Source organism: Brachyhypopomus gauderio, unplaced genomic scaffold, assembly GCF_052324685.1.
Source record: "Brachyhypopomus gauderio isolate BG-103 unplaced genomic scaffold, BGAUD_0.2 sc92, whole genome shotgun sequence".
Classification (NCBI taxonomy): domain Eukaryota; kingdom Metazoa; phylum Chordata; class Actinopteri; order Gymnotiformes; family Hypopomidae; genus Brachyhypopomus; species Brachyhypopomus gauderio.
Genome location: NW_027506913.1, coordinates 779,014 through 801,264, shown reverse-complemented (window position 1 = coordinate 801,264; position 22,251 = coordinate 779,014). Strand labels below are relative to the sequence as shown.

Sequence of the window (22,251 nt, the reverse complement as noted above, 5' to 3'; positions counted from 1 at the left end):
GCTTTGGTTGCCATCAATAAACGTGAGTGGCAAAGTACCACGTTTTGTGAATAACATCAGGTATCCATGTATAATGAGATGCGTTGGCCGGGAATCGAACCCGGGTCAACTGCTTGGAAGGCAGCTATGCTCACCACTATACCACCAACGCCTACATATGTCTCTTTACCTTGCATCTTGGCCATTGCAGTCTCCCATAACTGGATCGCTTCTCACATGCATAAAAGCACTTATCAAGCCACTACAGCACCTGGCTGCCTTTAAGCCTCTATTATTGCTTTATTCGTGCCACCATCCCTTCAAGATGCCGACAAGACATGCAACAAGAATCTTCTCTGTCAGTCCACAAGGTGGTGGAATGGACTTCCGCTGACAGTCCGTAAGGTCCAATCAATGGTTGTCTTCAACGCAAACTGAAGAATCAAAACTTCATGTAGTCACTAAGACTTGAATACTCATGGAAAAATAAGAAACTAAACTAAAACACATTTACTTTCTTCTCATCTTCGTTCCAATCTTGCCAGGTCTTTAACTTGATGCTATTCTTCACACTCACCAATCTATTGTAACATGAGAATGTTTTTCTTTTCGTTACTTCACTTTCTGAAGTAACTCTGCTCAAGAGCCTTTCTTGAAAGGTCCTCCGTTTTGTTACATCTCAGGTGCATGATAAACAAGAAACGTTACCTTTAGCTGTATTGCCTTTCAAGGGCCGAATCGACAGATACTAACACAGAATCATGCATAGACTACTCAGGTTGAGAAGAAAGCAGAGAGCTCAGGGATTCTGCCTGAAGATTCCCTCCCTTTGGTACGTTCTTCCCTCACCATTACTCTCCTCTTGAATTGGTGAAACTTTAAGGCAGACGAGAGGGAATGAAAAAAATCAAAATACATTGGAAGAGCTATTGAACTAAAACATCTGACTGCCTTGTTCCATTATTTTAGCTAGACTTCTACGTATTAGACCTCGTGGCGCAACGGTAGCGCGTCTGACTCCAGATCAGAAGGTTACGTGTTCAAATCACGTCGGGGTCAAAAGCTTCTTTATAGCAACATGAAAATGGGGCCGCAGCTTCAGCATGCAGGTCTCTTTGGCCTCGTTCTGATTTTGAGAAATAACAACGCTTTGTATCACTTCATTTAAAAACGATGTAAGAGTCACGGTCATCTGTGCAGCTGTGAGTAAGGTGTCAATGTAACCAGAACATATTAAAGCACAGTGTTTTTGAAGGTGTTGACTCCTATATCGTTCTGTATTGCATGAGTTATCTCTGAAGGTAAAAAGCAGGAGCAATCTGTAAAACATGAGCTTTGGTTGCCATCAATAAACGTGAGTGGCAAAGTACCACGTTTTGTGAATTACATCAGGTATCCATGTATAATGAGATGCGTTGGCCGGGAATCGAACCCGGGTCAACTGCTTGGAAGGCAGCTATGCTCACCACTATACTACCAACGCCTACATATGTCTCTTTACCTTGCATCTTGGCCATTGCAGTCTCCCATAACTGGATCGCTTCTCACATGCATAAAAGCACTTATCAAGCCACTACAGCACCTGGCTGCCTTTAAGCCTCTATTATTGCTTTATTCGTGCCACCATCCCTTCAAGATGCCGACAAGACATGCAACAAGAATCTTCTCTGTCAGTCCACAAGGTGGTGGAATGGACTTCCGCTGACAGTCCGTAAGGTCCAATCAATGGTTGTCTTCAACGCAAACTGAAGAATCAAAACTTCATGTAGTCACTAACACTTGAATACTCATGGAAAAATAAGAAACTAAACTAAAACACATTTACTTTCTTCTCATCTTCGTTCCAATCTTGCCAGGTCTTTAACTTGATGCTATTCTTCACACTCACCAATCTATTGTAACATGAGAATGTTTTTCTTTTCGTTACTTCACTTTCTGAAGTAACTCTGCTCAAGAGCCTTTCTTGAAAGGTCCTCCGTTTTGTTACATCTCAGGTGCATGATAAACAAGAAACGTTACCTTTAGCTGTATTGCCTTTCAAGGGCCGAATCGACAGATACTAACACAGAATCATGCATAGACTACTCAGGTTGAGAAGAAAGCAGAGAGCTCAGGGATTCTGCCTGAAGATTCCCTCCCTTTGGTACGTTCTTCCCTCACCATTACTCTCCTCTTGAATTGGTGAAACTTTAAGGCAGACGAGAGGGAATGAAAAAAATCAAAATACATTGGAAGAGCTATTGAACTAAAACATCTGACTGCCTTGTTCCATTTTTTTAGCTAGACTTCTACGTATTAGACCTCGTGGCGCAACGGTAGCGCGTCTGACTCCAGATCAGAAGGTTACGTGTTCAAATCACGTCGGGGTCAAAAGCTTCTTTATAGCAACATGAAAATGGGGCCGCAGCTTCAGCATGCAGGTCTCTTTGGCCTCGATCTGATTTTGAGAAATAACAACGCTTTGTATCACTTCATTTAAAAACGATGTAAGAGTCACGGTCATCTGTGCAGCTGTGAGTAAGGTGTCAATGTAACCAGAACATATTAAAGCACAGTGTTTTTGAAGGTGTTGACTCCTATATCGTTCTGTATTGCATGAGTTATCTCTGAAGGTAAAAAGCAGGAGCAATCTGTAAAACATGAGCTTTGGTTGCCATCAATAAACGTGAGTGGCAAAGTACCACGTTTTGTGAATAACATCAGGTATCCATGTATAATGAGATGCGTTGGCCGGGAATCGAACCCGGGTCAACTGCTTGGAAGGCAGCTATGCTCACCACTATACCACCAACGCCTACATATGTCTCTTTACCTTGCATCTTGGCCATTGCAGTCTCCCATAACTGGATCGCTTCTCACATGCATAAAAGCACTTATCAAGCCACTACAGCACCTGGCTGCCTTTAAGCCTCTATTATTGCTTTATTCGTGCCACCATCCCTTCAACATGCCGACAAGACATGCAACAAGAATCTTCTCTGTCAGTCCACAAGGTGGTGGAATGGACTTCCGCTGACAGTCCATAAGGTCCAATCAATGGTTGTCTTCAACGCAAACTGAAGAATCAAAACTTCATGTAGTCACTAACACTTGAATACTCATGGAAAAATAAGAAACTAAACTAAAACACATTTACTTTCTTCTCATCTTCGTTCCAATCTTGCCAGGTCTTTAACTTGATGCTATTCTTCACACTCACCAATCTATTGTAACATGAGAATGTTTTTCTTTTCGTTACTTCACTTTCTGAAGTAACTCTGCTCAAGAGCCTTTCTTGAAAGGTCCTCCGTTTTGTTACATCTCAGGTGCATGATAAACAAGAAAAGTTACCTTTAGCTGTATTGCCTTTCAAGGGCCGAATCGACAGATACTAACACAGAATCATGCATAGACTACTCAGGTTGAGAAGAAAGCAGAGAGCTCAGGGATTCTGCCTGAAGATTCCCTCCCTTTGGTACGTTCTTCCCTCACCATTACTCTCCTCTTGAATTGGTGAAACTTTAAAGCAGACGAGAGGGAATGAAAAAAATCAAAATACATTGGAAGAGCTATTGAACTAAAACATCTGACTGCCTTGTTCCATTTTTTTAGCTAGACTTCTACGTATTAGTCCTCGTGGCGCAACGGTAGCGCGTCTGACTCCAGATCAGAAGGTTACGTGTTCAAATCACGTCGGGGTCAAAAGCTTCTTTATAGCAACATGAAAATGGGGCCGCAGCTTCAGCATGCAGGTCTCTTTGGCCTCGTTCTGATTTTGAGAAATAACAACGCTTTGTATCACTTCATTTAAAAACGATGTAAGAGTCACGGTCATCTGTGCAGCTGTGAGTAAGGTGTCAATGTAACCAGAACATATTAAAGCACAGTGTTTTTGAAGGTGTTGACTCCTATATCGTTCTGTATTGCATGAGTTATCTCTGAAGGTAAAAAGCAGGAGCAATCTGTAAAACATGAGCTTTGGTTGCCATCAATAAACGTGAGTGGCAAAGTACCACGTTTTGTGAATAACATCAGGTATCCATGTATAATGAGATGCGTTGGCCGGGAATCGAACCCGGGTCAACTGCTTGGAAGGCAGCTATGCTCACCACTATACCACCAACGCCTACATATGTCTCTTTACCTTGCATCTTGGCCATTGCAGTCTCCCATAACTGGATCGCTTCTCACATGCATAAAAGCACTTATCAAGCCACTACAGCACCTGGCTGCCTTTAAGCCTCTATTATTGCTTTATTCGTGCCACCATCCCTTCAAGATGCCGACAAGACATGCAACAAGAATCTTCTCTGTCAGTCCACAAGGTGGTGGAATGGACTTCCGCTGACAGTCCGTAAGGTCCAATCAATGGTTGTCTTCAACGCAAACTGAAGAATCAAAACTTCATGTAGTCACTAACACTTGAATACTCATGGAAAAATAAGAAACTAAACTAAAACACATTTACTTTCTTCTCATCTTCGTTCCAATCTTGCCAGGTCTTTAACTTGATGCTATTCTTCACACTCACCAATCTATTGTAACATGAGAATGTTTTTCTTTTCGTTACTTCACTTTCTGAAGTAACTCTGCTCAAGAGCCTTTCTTGAAAGGTCCTCCGTTTTGTTACATCTCAGGTGCATGATAAACAAGAAAAGTTACCTTTAGCTGTATTGCCTTTCAAGGGCCGAATCGACAGATACTAACACAGAATCATGCATAGACTACTCAGGTTGAGAAGAAAGCAGAGAGCTCAGGGATTCTGCCTGAAGATTCCCTCCCTTTGGTACGTTCTTCCCTCACCATTACTCTCCTCTTGAATTGGTGAAACTTTAAGGCAGACGAGAGGGAATGAAAAAAATCAAAATACATTGGAAGAGCTATTGAACTAAAACATCTGACTGCCTTGTTCCATTTTTTTAGCTAGACTTCTACGTATTAGTCCTCGTGGCGCAACGGTAGCGCGTCTGACTCCAGATCAGAAGGTTACGTGTTCAAATCACGTCGGGGTCAAAAGCTTCTTTATAGCAACATGAAAATGGGGCCGCAGCTTCAGCATGCAGGTCTCTTTGGCCTCGTTCTGATTTTGAGAAATAACAACGCTTTGTATCACTTCATTTAAAAACGATGTAAGAGTCACGGTCATCTGTGCAGCTGTGAGTAAGGTGTCAATGTAACCAGAACATATTAAAGCACAGTGTTTTTGAAGGTGTTGACTCCTATATCGTTCTGTATTGCATGAGTTATCTCTGAAGGTAAAAAGCAGGAGCAATCTGTAAAACATGAGCTTTGGTTGCCATCAATAAACGTGAGTGGCAAAGTACCACGTTTTGTGAATAACATCAGGTATCCATGTATAATGAGATGCGTTGGCCGGGAATCGAACCCGGGTCAACTGCTTGGAAGGCAGCTATGCTCACCACTATACCACCAACGCCTACATATGTCTCTTTACCTTGCATCTTGGCCATTGCAGTCTCCCATAACTGGATCGCTTCTCACATGCATAAAAGCACTTATCAAGCCACTACAGCACCTGGCTGCCTTTAAGCCTCTATTATTGCTTTATTCGTGCCACCATCCCTTCAAGATGCCGACAAGACATGCAACAAGAATCTTCTCTGTCAGTCCACAAGGTGGTGGAATGGACTTCCGCTGACAGTCCGTAAGGTCCAATCAATGGTTGTCTTCAACGCAAACTGAAGAATCAAAACTTCATGTAGTCACTAACACTTGAATACTCATGGAAAAATAAGAAACTAAACTAAAACACATTTACTTTCTTCTCATCTTCGTTCCAATCTTGCCAGGTCTTTAACTTGATGCTATTCTTCACACTCACCAATCTATTGTAACATGAGAATGTTTTTCTTTTCGTTACTTCACTTTCTGAAGTAACTCTGCTCAAGAGCCTTTCTTGAAAGGTCCTCCGTTTTGTTACATCTCAGGTGCATGATAAACAAGAAACGTTACCTTTAGCTGTATTGCCTTTCAAGGGCCGAATCGACAGATACTAACACAGAATCATGCATAGACTACTCAGGTTGAGAAGAAAGCAGAGAGCTCAGGGATTCTGCCTGAAGATTCCCTCCCTTTGGTACGTTCTTCCCTCACCATTACTCTCCTCTTGAATTGGTGAAACTTTAAGGCAGACGAGAGGGAATGAAAAAAATCAAAATACATTGGAAGAGCTATTGAACTAAAACATCTGACTGCCTTGTTCCATTTTTTTAGCTAGACTTCTACGTATTAGACCTCGTGGCGCAACGGTAGCGCGTCTGACTCCAGATCAGAAGGTTATGTGTTCAAATCACGTCGGGGTCAAAAGCTTCTTTATAGCAACATGAAAATGGGGCCGCAGCTTCAGCATGCAGGTCTCTTTGGCCTCATTCTGATTTTGAGAAATAACAACGCTTTGTATCACTTCATTTAAAAACGATGTAAGAGTCACGGTCATCTGTGCAGCTGTGAGTAAGGTGTCAATGTAACCAGAACATATTAAAGCACAGTGTTTTTGAAGGTGTTGACTCCTATATCGTTCTGTATTGCATGAGTTATCTCTGAAGGTAAAAAGCAGGAGCAATCTGTAAAACATGAGCTTTGGTTGCCATCAATAAACGTGAGTGGCAAAGTACCACGTTTTGTGAATAACATCAGGTATCCATGTATAATGAGATGCGTTGGCCGGGAATCGAACCCGGGTCAACTGCTTGGAAGGCAGCTATGCTCACCACTATACCACCAACGCCTACATATGTCTCTTTACCTTGCATCTTGGCCATTGCAGTCTCCCATAACTGGATCGCTTCTCACATGCATAAAAGCACTTATCAAGCCACTACAGCACCTGGCTGCCTTTAAGCCTCTATTATTGCTTTATTCGTGCCACCATCCCTTCAAGATGCCGACAAGACATGCAACAAGAATCTTCTCTGTCAGTCCACAAGGTGGTGGAATGGACTTCCGCTGACAGTCCGTAAGGTCCAATCAATGGTTGTCTTCAACGCAAACTGAAGAATCAAAACTTCATGTAGTCACTAAGACTTGAATACTCATGGAAAAATAAGAAACTAAACTAAAACACATTTACTTTCTTCTCATCTTCGTTCCAATCTTGCCAGGTCTTTAACTTGATGCTATTCTTCACACTCACCAATCTATTGTAACATGAGAATGTTTTTCTTTTCGTTACTTCACTTTCTGAAGTAACTCTGCTCAAGAGCCTTTCTTGAAAGGTCCTCCGTTTTGTTACATCTCAGGTGCATGATAAACAAGAAACGTTACCTTTAGCTGTATTGCCTTTCAAGGGCCGAATCGACAGATACTAACACAGAATCATGCATAGACTACTCAGGTTGAGAAGAAAGCAGAGAGCTCAGGGATTCTGCCTGAAGATTCCCTCCCTTTGGTACGTTCTTCCCTCACCATTACTCTCCTCTTGAATTGGTGAAACTTTAAGGCAGACGAGAGGGAATGAAAAAAATCAAAATACATTGGAAGAGCTATTGAACTAAAACATCTGACTGCCTTGTTCCATTTTTTTAGCTAGACTTCTACGTATTAGACCTCGTGGCGCAACGGTAGCGCGTCTGACTCCAGATCAGAAGGTTACGTGTTCAAATCACGTCGGGGTCAAAAGCTTCTTTATAGCAACATGAAAATGGGGCCGCAGCTTCAGCATGCAGGTCTCTTTGGCCTCGTTCTGATTTTGAGAAATAACAACGCTTTGTATCACTTCATTTAAAAACGATGTAAGAGTCACGGTCATCTGTGCAGCTGTGAGTAAGGTGTCAATGTAACCAGAACATATTAAAGCACAGTGTTTTTGAAGGTGTTGACTCCTATATCGTTCTGTATTGCATGAGTTATCTCTGAAGGTAAAAAGCAGGAGCAATCTGTAAAACATGAGCTTTGGTTGCCATCAATAAACGTGAGTGGCAAAGTACCACGTTTTGTGAATAACATCAGGTATCCATGTATAATGAGATGCGTTGGCCGGGAATCGAACCCGGGTCAACTGCTTGGAAGGCAGCTATGCTCACCACTATACCACCAACGCCTACATATGTCTCTTTACCTTGCATCTTGGCCATTGCAGTCTCCCATAACTGGATCGCTTCTCACATGCATAAAAGCACTTATCAAGCCACTACAGCACCTGGCTGCCTTTAAGCCTCTATTATTGCTTTATTCGTGCCACCATCCCTTCAACATGCTGACAAGACATGCAACAAGAATCTTCTCTGTCAGTCCACAAGGTGGTGGAATGGACTTCCGCTGACAGTCCGTAAGGTCCAATCAATGGTTGTCTTCAACGCAAACTGAAGAATCAAAACTTCATGTAGTCACTAACACTTGAATACTCATGGAAAAATAAGAAACTAAACTAAAACACATTTACTTTCTTCTCATCTTCGTTCCAATCTTGCCAGGTCTTTAACTTGATGCTATTCTTCACACTCACCAATCTATTGTAACATGAGAATGTTTTTCTTTTCGTTACTTCACTTTCTGAAGTAACTCTGCTCAAGAGCCTTTCTTGAAAGGTCCTCCGTTTTGTTACATCTCAGGTGCATGATAAACAAGAAAAGTTACCTTTAGCTGTATTGCCTTTCAAGGGCCGAATCGACAGATACTAACACAGAATCATGCATAGACTACTCAGGTTGAGAAGAAAGCAGAGAGCTCAGGGATTCTGCCTGAAGATTCCCTCCCTTTGGTACGTTCTTCCCTCACCATTACTCTCCTCTTGAATTGGTGAAACTTTAAGGCAGACGAGAGGGAATGAAAAAAATCAAAATACATTGGAAGAGCTATTGAACTAAAACATCTGACTGCCTTGTTCCATTTTTTTAGCTAGACTTCTACGTATTAGTCCTCGTGGCGCAACGGTAGCGCGTCTGACTCCAGATCAGAAGGTTACGTGTTCAAATCACGTCGGGGTCAAAAGCTTCTTTATAGCAACATGAAAATGGGGCCGCAGCTTCAGCATGCAGGTCTCTTTGGCCTCGTTCTGATTTTGAGAAATAACAACGCTTTGTATCACTTCATTTAAAAACGATGTAAGAGTCACGGTCATCTGTGCAGCTGTGAGTAAGGTGTCAATGTAACCAGAACATATTAAAGCACAGTGTTTTTGAAGGTGTTGACTCCTATATCGTTCTGTATTGCATGAGTTATCTCTGAAGGTAAAAAGCAGGAGCAATCTGTAAAACATGAGCTTTGGTTGCCATCAATAAACGTGAGTGGCAAAGTACCACGTTTTGTGAATAACATCAGGTATCCATGTATAATGAGATGCGTTGGCCGGGAATCGAACCCGGGTCAACTGCTTGGAAGGCAGCTATGCTCACCACTATACCACCAACGCCTACATATGTCTCTTTACCTTGCATCTTGGCCATTGCAGTCTCCCATAACTGGATCGCTTCTCACATGCATAAAAGCACTTATCAAGCCACTACAGCACCTGGCTGCCTTTAAGCCTCTATTATTGCTTTATTCGTGCCACCATCCCTTCAAGATGCCGACAAGACATGCAACAAGAATCTTCTCTGTCAGTCCACAAGGTGGTGGAATGGACTTCCGCTGACAGTCTGTAAGGTCCAATCAATGGTTGTCTTCAACGCAAACTGAAGAATCAAAACTTCATGTAGTCACTAACACTTGAATACTCATGGAAAAATAAGAAACTAAACTAAAACACATTTACTTTCTTCTCATCTTCGTTCCAATCTTGCCAGGTCTTTAACTTGATGCTATTCTTCACACTCACCAATCTATTGTAACATGAGAATGTTTTTCTTTTCGTTACTTCACTTTCTGAAGTAACTCTGCTCAAGAGCCTTTCTTGAAAGGTCCTCCGTTTTGTTACATCTCAGGTGCATGATAAACAAGAAACGTTACCTTTAGCTGTATTGCCTTTCAAGGGCCGAATCGACAGATACTAACACAGAATCATGCATAGACTACTCAGGTTGAGAAGAAAGCAGAGAGCTCAGGGATTCTGCCTGAAGATTCCCTCCCTTTGGTACGTTCTTCCCTCACCATTACTCTCCTCTTGAATTGGTGAAACTTTAAGGCAGACGAGAGGGAATGAAAAAAATCAAAATACATTGGAAGAGCTATTGAACTAAAACATCTGACTGCCTTGTTCCATTTTTTTAGCTAGACTTCTACGTATTAGTCCTCGTGGCGCAACGGTAGCGCGTCTGACTCCAGATCAGAAGGTTATGTGTTCAAATCACGTCGGGGTCAAAAGCTTCTTTATAGCAACATGAAAATGGGGCCGCAGCTTCAGCATGCAGGTCTCTTTGGCCTCGTTCTGATTTTGAGAAATAACAACGCTTTGTATCACTTCATTTAAAAACGATGTAAGAGTCACGGTCATCTGTGCAGCTGTGAGTAAGGTGTCAATGTAACCAGAACATATTAAAGCACAGTGTTTTTGAAGGTGTTGACTCCTATATCGTTCTGTATTGCATGAGTTATCTCTGAAGGTAAAAAGCAGGAGCAATCTGTAAAACATGAGCTTTGGTTGCCATCAATAAGCGTGAGTGGCAAAGTACCACGTTTTGTGAATAACATCAGGTATCCATGTATAATGAGATGCGTTGGCCGGGAATCGAACCCGGGTCAACTGCTTGGAAGGCAGCTATGCTCACCACTATACCACCAACGCCTACATATGTCTCTTTACCTTGCATCTTGGCCATTGCAGTCTCCCATAACTGGATCGCTTCTCACATGCATAAAAGCACTTATCAAGCCACTACAGCACCTGGCTGCCTTTAAGCCTCTATTATTGCTTTATTCGTGCCACCATCCCTTCAAGATGCCGACAAGACATGCAACAAGAATCTTCTCTGTCAGTCCACAAGGTGGTGGAATGGACTTCCGCTGACAGTCTGTAAGGTCCAATCAATGGTTGTCTTCAACGCAAACTGAAGAATCAAAACTTCATGTAGTCACTAACACTTGAATACTCATGGAAAAATAAGAAACTAAACTAAAACACATTTACTTTCTTCTCATCTTCGTTCCAATCTTGCCAGGTCTTTAACTTGATGCTATTCTTCACACTCACCAATCTATTGTAACATGAGAATGTTTTTCTTTTCGTTACTTCACTTTCTGAAGTAACTCTGCTCAAGAGCCTTTCTTGAAAGGTCCTCCGTTTTGTTACATCTCAGGTGCATGATAAACAAGAAACGTTACCTTTAGCTGTATTGCCTTTCAAGGGCCGAATCGACAGATACTAACACAGAATCATGCATAGACTACTCAGGTTATGAAGAAAGCAGAGAGCTCAGGGATTCTGCCTGAAGATTCCCTCCCTTTGGTACGTTCTTCCCTCACCATTACTCTCTTCTTGAATTGGTGAAACTTTTAGGCAGACGAGAGGGAATGAAAAAAATCAAAATACATTGGAAGAGCTATTGAACTAAAACATCTGACTGCCTTGTTCCATTTTTTTAGCTAGACTTCTACGTATTAGACCTCGTGGCGCAACGGTAGCGCGTCTGACTCCAGATCAGAAGGTTACGTGTTCAAATCACGTCGGGGTCAAAAGCTTCTTTATAGCAACATGAAAATGGGGCCGCAGCTTCAGCATGCAGGTCTCTTTGGCCTCATTCTGATTTTGAGAAATAACAACGCTTTGTATCACTTCATTTAAAAACGATGTAAGAGTCACGGTCATCTGTGCAGCTGTGAGTAAGGTGTCAATGTAACCAGAACATATTAAAGCACAGTGTTTTTGAAGGTGTTGACTCCTATATCGTTCTGTATTGCATGAGTTATCTCTGAAGGTAAAAAGCAGGAGCAATCTGTAAAACATGAGCTTTGGTTGCCATCAATAAACGTGAGTGGCAAAGTACCACGTTTTGTGAATAACATCAGGTATCCATGTATAATGAGATGCGTTGGCCGGGAATCGAACCCGGGTCAACTGCTTGGAAGGCAGCTATGCTCACCACTATACCACCAACGCCTACATATGTCTCTTTACCTTGCATCTTGGCCATTGCAGTCTCCCATAACTGGATCGCTTCTCACATGCGTAAAAGCACTTATCAAGCCACTACAGCACCTGGCTGCCTTTAAACCTCTATTATTGCTTTATTCGTGCCACCATCCCTTCAAGATGCCGACAAGACATGCAACAAGAATCTTCTCTGTCAGTCCACAAGGTGGTGGAATGGACTTCCGCTGACAGTCCGTAAGGTCCAATCAATGGTTGTCTTCAACGCAAACTGAAGAATCAAAACTTCATGTAGTCACTAACACTTGAATACTCATGGAAAAATAAGAAACTAAACTAAAACACATTTACTTTCTTCTCATCTTCGTTCCAATCTTGCCAGGTCTTTAACTTGATGCTATTCTTCACACTCACCAATCTATTGTAACATGAGAATGTTTTTCTTTTCGTTACTTCACTTTCTGAAGTAACTCTGCTCAAGAGCCTTTCTTGAAAGGTCCTCCGTTTTGTTACATCTCAGGTGCATGATAAACAAGAAACGTTACCTTTAGCTGTATTGCCTTTCAAGGGCCGAATCGACCGATACTAACACAGAATCATGCATAGACTACTCAGGTTGAGAAGAAAGCAGAGAGCTCAGGGATTCTGCCTGAAGATTCCCTCCCTTTGGTACGTTCTTCCCTCACCATTACTCTCCTCTTGAATTGGTGAAACTTTAAGGCAGACGAGAGGGAATGAAAAAAATCAAAATACATTGGAAGAGCTATTGAACTAAAACATCTGACTGCCTTGTTCCATTTTTTTAGCTAGACTTCTACGTATTAGACCTCGTGGAGCAACGGTAGCGCGTCTGACTCCCGATCAGAAGGTTACGTGTTCAAATCACGTCGGGGTCAAAAGCTTCTTTATAGCAACATGAAAATGGGGCCGCAGCTTCAGCATGCAGGTCTCTTTGGCCTCATTCTGATTTTGAGAAATAACAACGCTTTGTATCACTTCATTTAAAAACGATGTAAGAGTCACGGTCATCTGTGCAGCTGTGAGTAAGGTGTCAATGTAACCAGAACATATTAAAGCACAGTGTTTTTGAAGGTGTTGACTCCTATATCGTTCTGTATTGCATGAGTTATCTCTGAAGGTAAAAAGCAGGAGCAATCTGTAAAACATGAGCTTTGGTTGCCATCAATAAACGTGAGTGGCAAAGTACCACGTTTTGTGAATAACATCAGGTATCCATGTATAATGAGATGCGTTGGCCGGGAATTGAACCCGGGTCAACTGCTTGGAAGGCAGCTATGCTCACCACTATACCACCAAAGCCTACATATGTCTCTTTACCTTGCATCTTGGCCATTGCAGTCTCCCATAACTGGATCGCTTCTCACATGCATAAAAGCACTTATCAAGCCACTACAGCACCTGGCTGCCTTTAAGCCTCTATTATTGCTTTATTCGTGCCACCATCCCTTCAAGATGCCGACAAGACATGCAACAAGAATCTTCTCTGTCAGTCCACAAGGTGGTGGAATGGACTTCCGCTGACAGTCCGTAAGGTCCAATCAATGGTTGTCTTCAACGCAAACTGAAGAATCAAAACTTCATGTAGTCACTAAGACTTGAATACTCATGGAAAAATAAGAAACTAAACTAAAACACATTTACTTTCTTCTCATCTTCGTTCCAATCTTGCCAGGTCTTTAACTTGATGCTATTCTTCACACTCACCAATCTATTGTAACATGAGAATGTTTTTCTTTTCGTTACTTCACTTTCTGAAGTAACTCTGCTCAAGAGCCTTTCTTGAAAGGTCCTCCGTTTTGTTACATCTCAGGTGCATGATAAACAAGAAACGTTACCTTTAGCTGTATTGCCTTTCAAGGGCCGAATCGACAGATACTAACACAGAATCATGCATAGACTACTCAGGTTGAGAAGAAAGCAGAGAGCTCAGGGATTCTGCCTGAAGATTCCTTCCCTTTGGTACGTTCTTCCCTCACCATTACTCTCCTCTTGAATTGGTGAAACTTTAAGGCTGACGAGAGGGAATGAAAAAAATCAAAATACATTGGAAGAGCTATTGAACTAAAACATCTGACTGCCTTGTTCCATTTTTTTAGCTAGACTTCTACGTATTAGACCTCGTGGAGCAACGGTAGCGCGTCTGACTCCCGATCAGAAGGTTACGTGTTCAAATCACGTCGGGGTCAAAAGCTTCTTTATAGCAACATGAAAATGGGGCCGCAGCTTCAGCATGCAGGTCTCTTTGGCCTCATTCTGATTTTGAGAAATAACAACGCTTTGTATCACTTCATTTAAAAACGATGTAAGAGTCACGGTCATCTGTGCAGCTGTGAGTAAGGTGTCAATGTAACCAGAACATATTAAAGCACAGTGTTTTTGAAGGTGTTGACTCCTATATCGTTCTGTATTGCATGAGTTATCTCTGAAGGTAAAAAGCAGGAGCAATCTGTAAAACATGAGCTTTGGTTGCCATCAATAAACGTGAGTGGCAAAGTACCACGTTTTGTGAATAACATCAGGTATCCATGTATAATGAGATGCGTTGGCCGGGAATTGAACCCGGGTCAACTGCTTGGAAGGCAGCTATGCTCACCACTATACCACCAACGCCTACATATGTCTCTTTACCTTGCATCTTGGCCATTGCAGTCTCCCATAACTGGATCGCTTCTCACATGCATAAAAGCACTTATCAAGCCACTACAGCACCTGGCTGCCTTTAAGCCTCTATTATTGCTTTATTCGTGCCACCATCCCTTCAAGATGCCGACAAGACATGCAACAAGAATCTTCTCTGTCAGTCCACAAGGTGGTGGAATGGACTTCCGCTGACAGTCCGTAAGGTCCAATCAATGGTTGTCTTCAACGCAAACTGAAGAATCAAAACTTCATGTAGTCACTAAGACTTGAATACTCATGGAAAAATAAGAAACTAAACTAAAACACATTTACTTTCTTCTCATCTTCGTTCCAATCTTGCCAGGTCTTTAACTTGATGCTATTCTTCACACTCACCAATCTATTGTAACATGAGAATGTTTTTCTTTTCGTTACTTCACTTTCTGAAGTAACTCTGCTCAAGAGCCTTTCTTGAAAGGTCCTCCGTTTTGTTACATCTCAGGTGCATGATAAACAAGAAACGTTACCTTTAGCTGTATTGCCTTTCAAGGGCCGAATCGACAGATACTAACACAGAATCATGCATAGACTACTCAGGTTATGAAGAAAGCAGAGAGCTCAGGGATTCTGCCTGAAGATTCCTTCCCTTTGGTACGTTCTTCCCTCACCATTACTCTCCTCTTGAATTGGTGAAACTTTAAGGCTGACGAGAGGGAATGAAAAAAATCAAAATACATTGGAAGAGCTATTGAACTAAAACATCTGACTGCCTTGTTCCATTTTTTTAGCTAGACTTCTACGTATTAGACCTCGTGGAGCAACGGTAGCGCGTCTGACTCCCGATCAGAAGGTTACGTGTTCAAATCACGTCGGGGTCAAAAGCTTCTTTATAGCAACATGAAAATGGGGCCGCAGCTTCAGCATGCAGGTCTCTTTGGCCTCATTCTGATTTTGAGAAATAACAACGCTTTGTATCACTTCATTTAAAAACGATGTAAGAGTCACGGTCATCTGTGCAGCTGTGAGTAAGGTGTCAATGTAACCAGAACATATTAAAGCACAGTGTTTTTGAAGGTGTTGACTCCTATATCGTTCTGTATTGCATGAGTTATCTCTGAAGGTAAAAAGCAGGAGCAATCTGTAAAACATGAGCTTTGGTTGCCATCAATAAACGTGAGTGGCAAAGTACCACGTTTTGTGAATAACATCAGGTATCCATGTATAATGAGATGCGTTGGCCGGGAATTGAACCCGGGTCAACTGCTTGGAAGGCAGCTATGCTCACCACTATACCACCAACGCCTACATATGTCTCTTTACCTTGCATCTTGGCCATTGCAGTCTCCCATAACTGGATCGCTTCTCACATGCATAAAAGCACTTATCAAGCCACTACAGCACCTGGCTGCCTTTAAGCCTCTATTATTGCTTTATTCGTGCCACCATCCCTTCAAGATGCCGACAAGACATGCAACAAGAATCTTCTCTGTCAGTCCACAAGGTGGTGGAATGGACTTCCGCTGACAGTCCGTAAGGTCCAATCAATGGTTGTCTTCAACGCAAACTGAAGAATCAAAACTTCATGTAGTCACTAAGACTTGAATACTCATGGAAAAATAAGAAACTAAACTAAAACACATTTACTTTCTTCTCATCTTCGTTCCAATCTTGCCAGGTCTTTAACTTGATGCTATTCTTCACACTCACCAATCTATTGTAACATGAGAATGTTTTTCTTTTCGTTACTTCACTTTCTGAAGTAACTCTGCTCAAGAGCCTTTCTTGAAAGGTCCTCCGTTTTGTTACATCTCAGGTGCATGATAAACAAGAAACGTTACCTTTAGCTGTATTGCCTTTCAAGGGCCGAATCGACAGATACTAACACAGAATCATGCATAGACTACTCAGGTTATGAAGAAAGCAGAGAGCTCAGGGATTCTGCCTGAAGATTCCCTCCCTTTGGTACGTTCTTCCCTCACCATTACTCTCCTCTTGAATTGGTGAAACTTTTAGGCAGACGAGAGGGAATGAAAAAAATCAAAATACATTGGAAGAGCTATTGAACTAAAACATCTGACTGCCTTGTTCCATTTTTTTAGCTAGACTTCTACGTATTAGACCTCGTGGCGCAACGGTAGCGCGTCTGACTCCAGATCAGAAGGTTACGTGTTCAAATCACGTCGGGGTCAAAAGCTTCTTTATAGCAACATGAAAATGGGGCCGCAGCTTCAGCATGCAGGTCTCTTTGGCCTCATTCTGATTTTGAGAAATAACAACGCTTTGTATCACTTCATTTAAAAACGATGTAAGAGTCACGGTCATCTGTGCAGCTGTGAGTAAGGTGTCAATGTAACCAGAACATATTAAAGCACAGTGTTTTTGAAGGTGTTGACTCCTATATCGTTCTGTATTGCATGAGTTATCTCTGAAGGTAAAAAGCAGGAGCAATCTGTAAAACATGAGCTTTGGTTGCCATCAATAAACGTGAGTGGCAAAGTACCACGTTTTGTGAATAACATCAGGTATCCATGTATAATGAGATGCGTTGGCCGGGAATCGAACCCGGGTCAACTGCTTGGAAGGCAGCTATGCTCACCACTATACCACCAACGCCTACATATGTCTCTTTACCTTGCATCTTGGCCATTGCAGTCTCCCATAACTGGATCGCTTCTCACATGCGTAAAAGCACTTATCAAGCCACTACAGCACCTGGCTGCCTTTAAGCCTCTATTATTGCTTTATTCGTGCCACCATCCCTTCAAGATGCCGACAAGACATGCAACAAGAATCTTCTCTGTCAGTCCACAAGGTGGTGGAATGGACTTCCGCTGACAGTCCGTAAGGTCCAATCAATGGTTGTCTTCAACGCAAACTGAAGAATCAAAACTTCATGTAGTCACTAAGACTTGAATACTCATGGAAAAATAAGAAACTAAACTAAAACACATTTACTTTCTTCTCATCTTCGTTCCAATCTTGCCAGGTCTTTAACTTGATGCTATTCTTCACACTCACCAATCTATTGTAACATGAGAATGTTTTTCTTTTCGTTACTTCACTTTCTGAAGTAACTCTGCTCAAGAGCCTTTCTTGAAAGGTCCTCCGTTTTGTTACATCTCAGGTGCATGATAAACAAGAAACGTTACCTTTAGCTGTATTGCCTTTCAAGGGCCGAATCGACAGATACTAACACAGAATCATGCATAGACTACTCAGGTTATGAAGAAAGCAGAGAGCTCAGGGATTCTGCCTGAAGATTCCCTCCCTTTGGTACGTTCTTCCCTCACCATTACTCTCCTCTTGAATTGGTGAAACTTTTAGGCAGACGAGAGGGAATGAAAAAAATCAAAATACATTGGAAGAGCTATTGAACTAAAACATCTGACTGCCTTGTTCCATTTTTTTAGCTAGACTTCTACGTATTAGACCTCGTGGCGCAACGGTAGCGCGTCTGACTCCAGATCAGAAGGTTACGTGTTCAAATCACGTCGGGGTCAAAAGCTTCTTTATAGCAACATGAAAATGGGGCCGCAGCTTCATCATGCAGGTCTCTTTGGCCTCATTCTGATTTTGAGAAATAACAACGCTTTGTATCACTTCATTTAAAAACGATGTAAGAGTCACGGTCATCTGTGCAGCTGTGAGTAAGGTGTCAATGTAACCAGAACATATTAAAGCACAGTGTTTTTGAAGGTGTTGACTCCTATATCGTTCTGTATTGCATGAGTTATCTCTGAAGGTAAAAAGCAGGAGCAATCTGTAAAACATGAGCTTTGGTTGCCATCAATAAACGTGAGTGGCAAAGTACCACGTTTTGTGAATAACATCAGGTATCCATGTATAATGAGATGCGTTGGCCGGGAATCGAACCCGGGTCAACTGCTTGGAAGGCAGCTATGCTCACCACTATACCACCAACGCCTACATATGTCTCTTTACCTTGCATCTTGGCCATTGCAGTCTCCCATAACTGGATCGCTTCTCACATGCATAAAAGCACTTATCAAGCCACTACAGCACCTGGCTGCCTTTAAGCCTCTATTATTGCTTTATTCGTGCCACCATCCCTTCAAGATGCCGACAAGACATGCAACAAGAATCTTCTCTGTCAGTCCACAAGGTGGTGGAATGGACTTCCGCTGACAGTCCGTAAGGTCCAATCAATGGTTGTCTTCAACGCAAACTGAAGAATCAAAACTTCATGTAGTCACTAAGACTTGAATACTCATGGAAAAATAAGAAACTAAACTAAAACACATTTACTTTCTTCTCATCTTCGTTCCAATCTTGCCAGGTCTTTAACTTGATGCTATTCTTCACACTCACCAATCTATTGTAACATGAGAATGTTTTTCTTTTCGTTACTTCACTTTCTGAAGTAACTCTGCTCAAGAGCCTTTCTTGAAAGGTCCTCCGTTTTGTTACATCTCAGGTGCATGATAAACAAGAAACGTTACCTTTAGCTGTATTGCCTTTCAAGGGCCGAATCGACAGATACTAACACAGAATCATGCATAGACTACTCAGGTTATGAAGAAAGCAGAGAGCTCAGGGATTCTGCCTGAAGATTCCCTCCCTTTGGTACGTTCTTCCCTCACCATTACTCTCCTCTTGAATTGGTGAAACTTTTAGGCAGACGAGAGGGAATGAAAAAAATCAAAATACATTGGAAGAGCTATTGAACTAAAACATCTGACTGCCTTGTTCCATTTTTTTAGCTAGACTTCTACGTATTAGACCTCGTGGCGCAACGGTAGCGCGTCTGACTCCAGATCAGAAGGTTACGTGTTCAAATCACGTCGGGGTCAAAAGCTTCTTTATAGCAACATGAAAATGGGGCCGCAGCTTCAGCATGCAGGTCTCTTTGGCCTCATTCTGATTTTGAGAAATAACAACGCTTTGTATCACTTCATTTAAAAACGATGTAAGAGTCACGGTCATCTGTGCAGCTGTGAGTAAGGTGTCAATGTAACCAGAACATATTAAAGCACAGTGTTTTTGAAGGTGTTGACTCCTATATCGTTCTGTATTGCATGAGTTATCTCTGAAGGTAAAAAGCAGGAGCAATCTGTAAAACATGAGCTTTGGTTGCCATCAATAAACGTGAGTGGCAAAGTACCACGTTTTGTGAATAACATCAGGTATCCATGTATAATGAGATGCGTTGGCCGGGAATCGAACCCGGGTCAACTGCTTGGAAGGCAGCTATGCTCACCACTATACCACCAACGCCTACATATGTCTCTTTACCTTGCATCTTGGCCATTGCAGTCTCCCATAACTGGATCGCTTCTCACATGCATAAAAGCACTTATCAAGCCACTACAGCACCTGGCTGCCTTTAAGCCTCTATTATTGCTTTATTCGTGCCACCATCCCTTCAAGATGCCGACAAGACATGCAACAAGAATCTTCTCTGTCAGTCCACAAGGTGGTGGAATGGACTTCCGCTGACAGTCCGTAAGGTCCAATCAATGGTTGTCTTCAACGCAAACTGAAGAATCAAAACTTCATGTAGTCACTAAGACTTGAATACTCATGGAAAAATAAGAAACTAAACTAAAACACATTTACTTTCTTCTCATCTTCGTTCCAATCTTGCCAGGTCTTTAACTTGATGCTATTCTTCACACTCACCAATCTATTGTAACATGAGAATGTTTTTCTTTTCGTTACTTCACTTTCTGAAGTAACTCTGCTCAAGAGCCTTTCTTGAAAGGTCCTCCGTTTTGTTACATCTCAGGTGCATGATAAACAAGAAACGTTACCTTTAGCTGTATTGCCTTTCAAGGGCCGAATCGACAGATACTAACACAGAATCATGCATAGACTACTCAGGTTATGAAGAAAGCAGAGAGCTCAGGGATTCTGCCTGAAGATTCCCTCCCTTTGGTACGTTCTTCCCTCACCATTACTCTCCTCTTGAATTGGTGAAACTTTTAGGCAGACGAGAGGGAATGAAAAAAATCAAAATACATTGGAAGAGCTATTGAACTAAAACATCTGACTGCCTTGTTCCATTTTTTTAGCTAGACTTCTACGTATTAGACCTCGTGGAGCAACGGTAGCGCGTCTGACTCCCGATCAGAAGGTTACGTGTTCAAATCACGTCGGGGTCAAAAGCTTCTTTATAGCAACATGAAAATGGGGCCGCAGCTTCAGCATGCAGGTCTCTTTGGCCTCATTCTGATTTTGAGAAATAACAACGCTTTGTATCACTTCATTTAAAAACGATGTAAGAGTCACGGTCATCTGTGCAGCTGTGAGTAAGGTGTCAATGTAACCAGAACATATTAAAGCACAGTGTTTTTGAAGGTGTTGACTCCTATATCGTTCTGTATTGCATGAGTTATCTCTGAAGGTAAAAAGCAGGAGCAATCTGTAAAACATGAGCTTTGGTTGCCATCAATAAACGTGAGTGGCAAAGTACCACGTTTTGTGAATAACATCAGGTATCCATGTATAATGAGATGCGTTGGCCGGGAATCGAACCCGGGTCAACTGCTTGGAAGGCAGCTATGCTCACCACTATACCACCAACGCCTACATATGTCTCTTTACCTTGCATCTTGGCCATTGCAGTCTCCCATAACTGGATCGCTTCTCACATGCGTAAAAGCACTTATCAAGCCACTACAGCACCTGGCTGCCTTTAAGCCTCTATTATTGCTTTATTCGTGCCACCATCCCTTCAAGATGCCGACAAGACATGCAACAAGAATCTTCTCTGTCAGTCCACAAGGTGGTGGAATGGACTTCCGCTGACAGTCCGTAAGGTCCAATCAATGGTTGTCTTCAACGCAAACTGAAGAATCAAAACTTCATGTAGTCACTAACACTTGAATACTCATGGAAAAATAAGAAACTAAACTAAAACACATTTACTTTCTTCTCATCTTCGTTCCAATCTTGCCAGGTCTTTAACTTGATGCTATTCTTCACACTCACCAATCTATTGTAACATGAGAATGTTTTTCTTTTCGTTACTTCACTTTCTGAAGTAACTCTGCTCAAGAGCCTTTCTTGAAAGGTCCTCCGTTTTGTTACATCTCAGGTGCATGATAAACAAGAAACGTTACCTTTAGCTGTATTGCCTTTCAAGGGCCGAATCGACAGATACTAACACAGAATCATGCATAGACTACTCAGGTTGAGAAGAAAGCAGAGAGCTCAGGGATTCTGCCTGAAGATTCCCTCCCTTTGGTACGTTCTTCCCTCACCATTACTCTCCTCTTGAATTGGTGAAACTTTAAGGCAGACGAGAGGGAATGAAAAAAATCAAAATACATTGGAAGAGCTATTGAACTAAAACATCTGACTGCCTTGTTCCATTTTTTTAGCTAGACTTCTACGTATTAGACCTCGTGGCGCAACGGTAGCGCGTCTGACTCCAGATCAGAAGGTTACGTGTTCAAATCACGTCGGGGTCAAAAGCTTCTTTATAGCAACATGAAAATGGGGCCGCAGCTTCAGCATGCAGGTCTCTTTGGCCTCATTCTGATTTTGAGAAATAACAACGCTTTGTATCACTTCATTTAAAAACGATGTAAGAGTCACGGTCATCTGTGCAGCTGTGAGTAAGGTGTCAATGTAACCAGAACATATTAAAGCACAGTGTTTTTGAAGGTGTTGACTCCTATATCGTTCTGTATTGCATGAGTTATCTC

General features: G+C 42.1%; 34 non-coding genes across 34 annotated transcripts; 17 read left to right on the top strand and 17 right to left on the bottom strand.

Moving 5' to 3' along the window:
• Positions 1-79: 79 nt before the first annotated feature.
• On the bottom strand, positions 80-151 carry trnag-ucc (transfer RNA glycine (anticodon UCC)). The gene has a single exon. It is a non-coding gene; the product is annotated as a tRNA-Gly (tRNA).
• Positions 152-966: 815 nt separating this feature from the next.
• Positions 967-1,038, top strand: trnaw-cca (transfer RNA tryptophan (anticodon CCA)). Its single transcript has one exon. It is a non-coding gene; the product is annotated as a tRNA-Trp (tRNA).
• A 352-nt stretch (positions 1,039-1,390) lies between these two features.
• trnag-ucc (transfer RNA glycine (anticodon UCC)) lies at positions 1,391-1,462 on the bottom strand. The gene has a single exon. It is a non-coding gene; the product is annotated as a tRNA-Gly (tRNA).
• An 815-nt stretch (positions 1,463-2,277) lies between these two features.
• Positions 2,278-2,349, top strand: trnaw-cca (transfer RNA tryptophan (anticodon CCA)). Its single transcript has one exon. It is a non-coding gene; the product is annotated as a tRNA-Trp (tRNA).
• Positions 2,350-2,701: 352 nt separating this feature from the next.
• trnag-ucc (transfer RNA glycine (anticodon UCC)) lies at positions 2,702-2,773 on the bottom strand. Its single transcript has one exon. It is a non-coding gene; the product is annotated as a tRNA-Gly (tRNA).
• An 815-nt stretch (positions 2,774-3,588) lies between these two features.
• trnaw-cca (transfer RNA tryptophan (anticodon CCA)) lies at positions 3,589-3,660 on the top strand. The gene has a single exon. It is a non-coding gene; the product is annotated as a tRNA-Trp (tRNA).
• Positions 3,661-4,012: 352 nt separating this feature from the next.
• Positions 4,013-4,084, bottom strand: trnag-ucc (transfer RNA glycine (anticodon UCC)). Its single transcript has one exon. It is a non-coding gene; the product is annotated as a tRNA-Gly (tRNA).
• Positions 4,085-4,899: 815 nt separating this feature from the next.
• On the top strand, positions 4,900-4,971 carry trnaw-cca (transfer RNA tryptophan (anticodon CCA)). Its single transcript has one exon. It is a non-coding gene; the product is annotated as a tRNA-Trp (tRNA).
• A 352-nt stretch (positions 4,972-5,323) lies between these two features.
• Positions 5,324-5,395, bottom strand: trnag-ucc (transfer RNA glycine (anticodon UCC)). Its single transcript has one exon. It is a non-coding gene; the product is annotated as a tRNA-Gly (tRNA).
• An 815-nt stretch (positions 5,396-6,210) lies between these two features.
• Positions 6,211-6,282, top strand: trnaw-cca (transfer RNA tryptophan (anticodon CCA)). Its single transcript has one exon. It is a non-coding gene; the product is annotated as a tRNA-Trp (tRNA).
• Positions 6,283-6,634: 352 nt separating this feature from the next.
• trnag-ucc (transfer RNA glycine (anticodon UCC)) lies at positions 6,635-6,706 on the bottom strand. The gene has a single exon. It is a non-coding gene; the product is annotated as a tRNA-Gly (tRNA).
• An 815-nt stretch (positions 6,707-7,521) lies between these two features.
• trnaw-cca (transfer RNA tryptophan (anticodon CCA)) lies at positions 7,522-7,593 on the top strand. The gene has a single exon. It is a non-coding gene; the product is annotated as a tRNA-Trp (tRNA).
• A 352-nt stretch (positions 7,594-7,945) lies between these two features.
• Positions 7,946-8,017, bottom strand: trnag-ucc (transfer RNA glycine (anticodon UCC)). The gene has a single exon. It is a non-coding gene; the product is annotated as a tRNA-Gly (tRNA).
• Positions 8,018-8,832: 815 nt separating this feature from the next.
• Positions 8,833-8,904, top strand: trnaw-cca (transfer RNA tryptophan (anticodon CCA)). Its single transcript has one exon. It is a non-coding gene; the product is annotated as a tRNA-Trp (tRNA).
• Positions 8,905-9,256: 352 nt separating this feature from the next.
• On the bottom strand, positions 9,257-9,328 carry trnag-ucc (transfer RNA glycine (anticodon UCC)). Its single transcript has one exon. It is a non-coding gene; the product is annotated as a tRNA-Gly (tRNA).
• An 815-nt stretch (positions 9,329-10,143) lies between these two features.
• Positions 10,144-10,215, top strand: trnaw-cca (transfer RNA tryptophan (anticodon CCA)). The gene has a single exon. It is a non-coding gene; the product is annotated as a tRNA-Trp (tRNA).
• Positions 10,216-10,567: 352 nt separating this feature from the next.
• On the bottom strand, positions 10,568-10,639 carry trnag-ucc (transfer RNA glycine (anticodon UCC)). The gene has a single exon. It is a non-coding gene; the product is annotated as a tRNA-Gly (tRNA).
• Positions 10,640-11,454: 815 nt separating this feature from the next.
• trnaw-cca (transfer RNA tryptophan (anticodon CCA)) lies at positions 11,455-11,526 on the top strand. The gene has a single exon. It is a non-coding gene; the product is annotated as a tRNA-Trp (tRNA).
• Positions 11,527-11,878: 352 nt separating this feature from the next.
• Positions 11,879-11,950, bottom strand: trnag-ucc (transfer RNA glycine (anticodon UCC)). The gene has a single exon. It is a non-coding gene; the product is annotated as a tRNA-Gly (tRNA).
• Positions 11,951-12,765: 815 nt separating this feature from the next.
• On the top strand, positions 12,766-12,837 carry trnag-ccc (transfer RNA glycine (anticodon CCC)). Its single transcript has one exon. It is a non-coding gene; the product is annotated as a tRNA-Gly (tRNA).
• Positions 12,838-13,189: 352 nt separating this feature from the next.
• Positions 13,190-13,261, bottom strand: trnag-ucc (transfer RNA glycine (anticodon UCC)). The gene has a single exon. It is a non-coding gene; the product is annotated as a tRNA-Gly (tRNA).
• Positions 13,262-14,076: 815 nt separating this feature from the next.
• On the top strand, positions 14,077-14,148 carry trnag-ccc (transfer RNA glycine (anticodon CCC)). The gene has a single exon. It is a non-coding gene; the product is annotated as a tRNA-Gly (tRNA).
• A 352-nt stretch (positions 14,149-14,500) lies between these two features.
• trnag-ucc (transfer RNA glycine (anticodon UCC)) lies at positions 14,501-14,572 on the bottom strand. The gene has a single exon. It is a non-coding gene; the product is annotated as a tRNA-Gly (tRNA).
• Positions 14,573-15,387: 815 nt separating this feature from the next.
• Positions 15,388-15,459, top strand: trnag-ccc (transfer RNA glycine (anticodon CCC)). Its single transcript has one exon. It is a non-coding gene; the product is annotated as a tRNA-Gly (tRNA).
• Positions 15,460-15,811: 352 nt separating this feature from the next.
• trnag-ucc (transfer RNA glycine (anticodon UCC)) lies at positions 15,812-15,883 on the bottom strand. The gene has a single exon. It is a non-coding gene; the product is annotated as a tRNA-Gly (tRNA).
• An 815-nt stretch (positions 15,884-16,698) lies between these two features.
• trnaw-cca (transfer RNA tryptophan (anticodon CCA)) lies at positions 16,699-16,770 on the top strand. The gene has a single exon. It is a non-coding gene; the product is annotated as a tRNA-Trp (tRNA).
• Positions 16,771-17,122: 352 nt separating this feature from the next.
• trnag-ucc (transfer RNA glycine (anticodon UCC)) lies at positions 17,123-17,194 on the bottom strand. The gene has a single exon. It is a non-coding gene; the product is annotated as a tRNA-Gly (tRNA).
• An 815-nt stretch (positions 17,195-18,009) lies between these two features.
• Positions 18,010-18,081, top strand: trnaw-cca (transfer RNA tryptophan (anticodon CCA)). Its single transcript has one exon. It is a non-coding gene; the product is annotated as a tRNA-Trp (tRNA).
• A 352-nt stretch (positions 18,082-18,433) lies between these two features.
• On the bottom strand, positions 18,434-18,505 carry trnag-ucc (transfer RNA glycine (anticodon UCC)). The gene has a single exon. It is a non-coding gene; the product is annotated as a tRNA-Gly (tRNA).
• Positions 18,506-19,320: 815 nt separating this feature from the next.
• On the top strand, positions 19,321-19,392 carry trnaw-cca (transfer RNA tryptophan (anticodon CCA)). The gene has a single exon. It is a non-coding gene; the product is annotated as a tRNA-Trp (tRNA).
• Positions 19,393-19,744: 352 nt separating this feature from the next.
• Positions 19,745-19,816, bottom strand: trnag-ucc (transfer RNA glycine (anticodon UCC)). Its single transcript has one exon. It is a non-coding gene; the product is annotated as a tRNA-Gly (tRNA).
• An 815-nt stretch (positions 19,817-20,631) lies between these two features.
• trnag-ccc (transfer RNA glycine (anticodon CCC)) lies at positions 20,632-20,703 on the top strand. Its single transcript has one exon. It is a non-coding gene; the product is annotated as a tRNA-Gly (tRNA).
• A 352-nt stretch (positions 20,704-21,055) lies between these two features.
• On the bottom strand, positions 21,056-21,127 carry trnag-ucc (transfer RNA glycine (anticodon UCC)). The gene has a single exon. It is a non-coding gene; the product is annotated as a tRNA-Gly (tRNA).
• An 815-nt stretch (positions 21,128-21,942) lies between these two features.
• Positions 21,943-22,014, top strand: trnaw-cca (transfer RNA tryptophan (anticodon CCA)). Its single transcript has one exon. It is a non-coding gene; the product is annotated as a tRNA-Trp (tRNA).
• Positions 22,015-22,251: the final 237 nt, after the last annotated feature.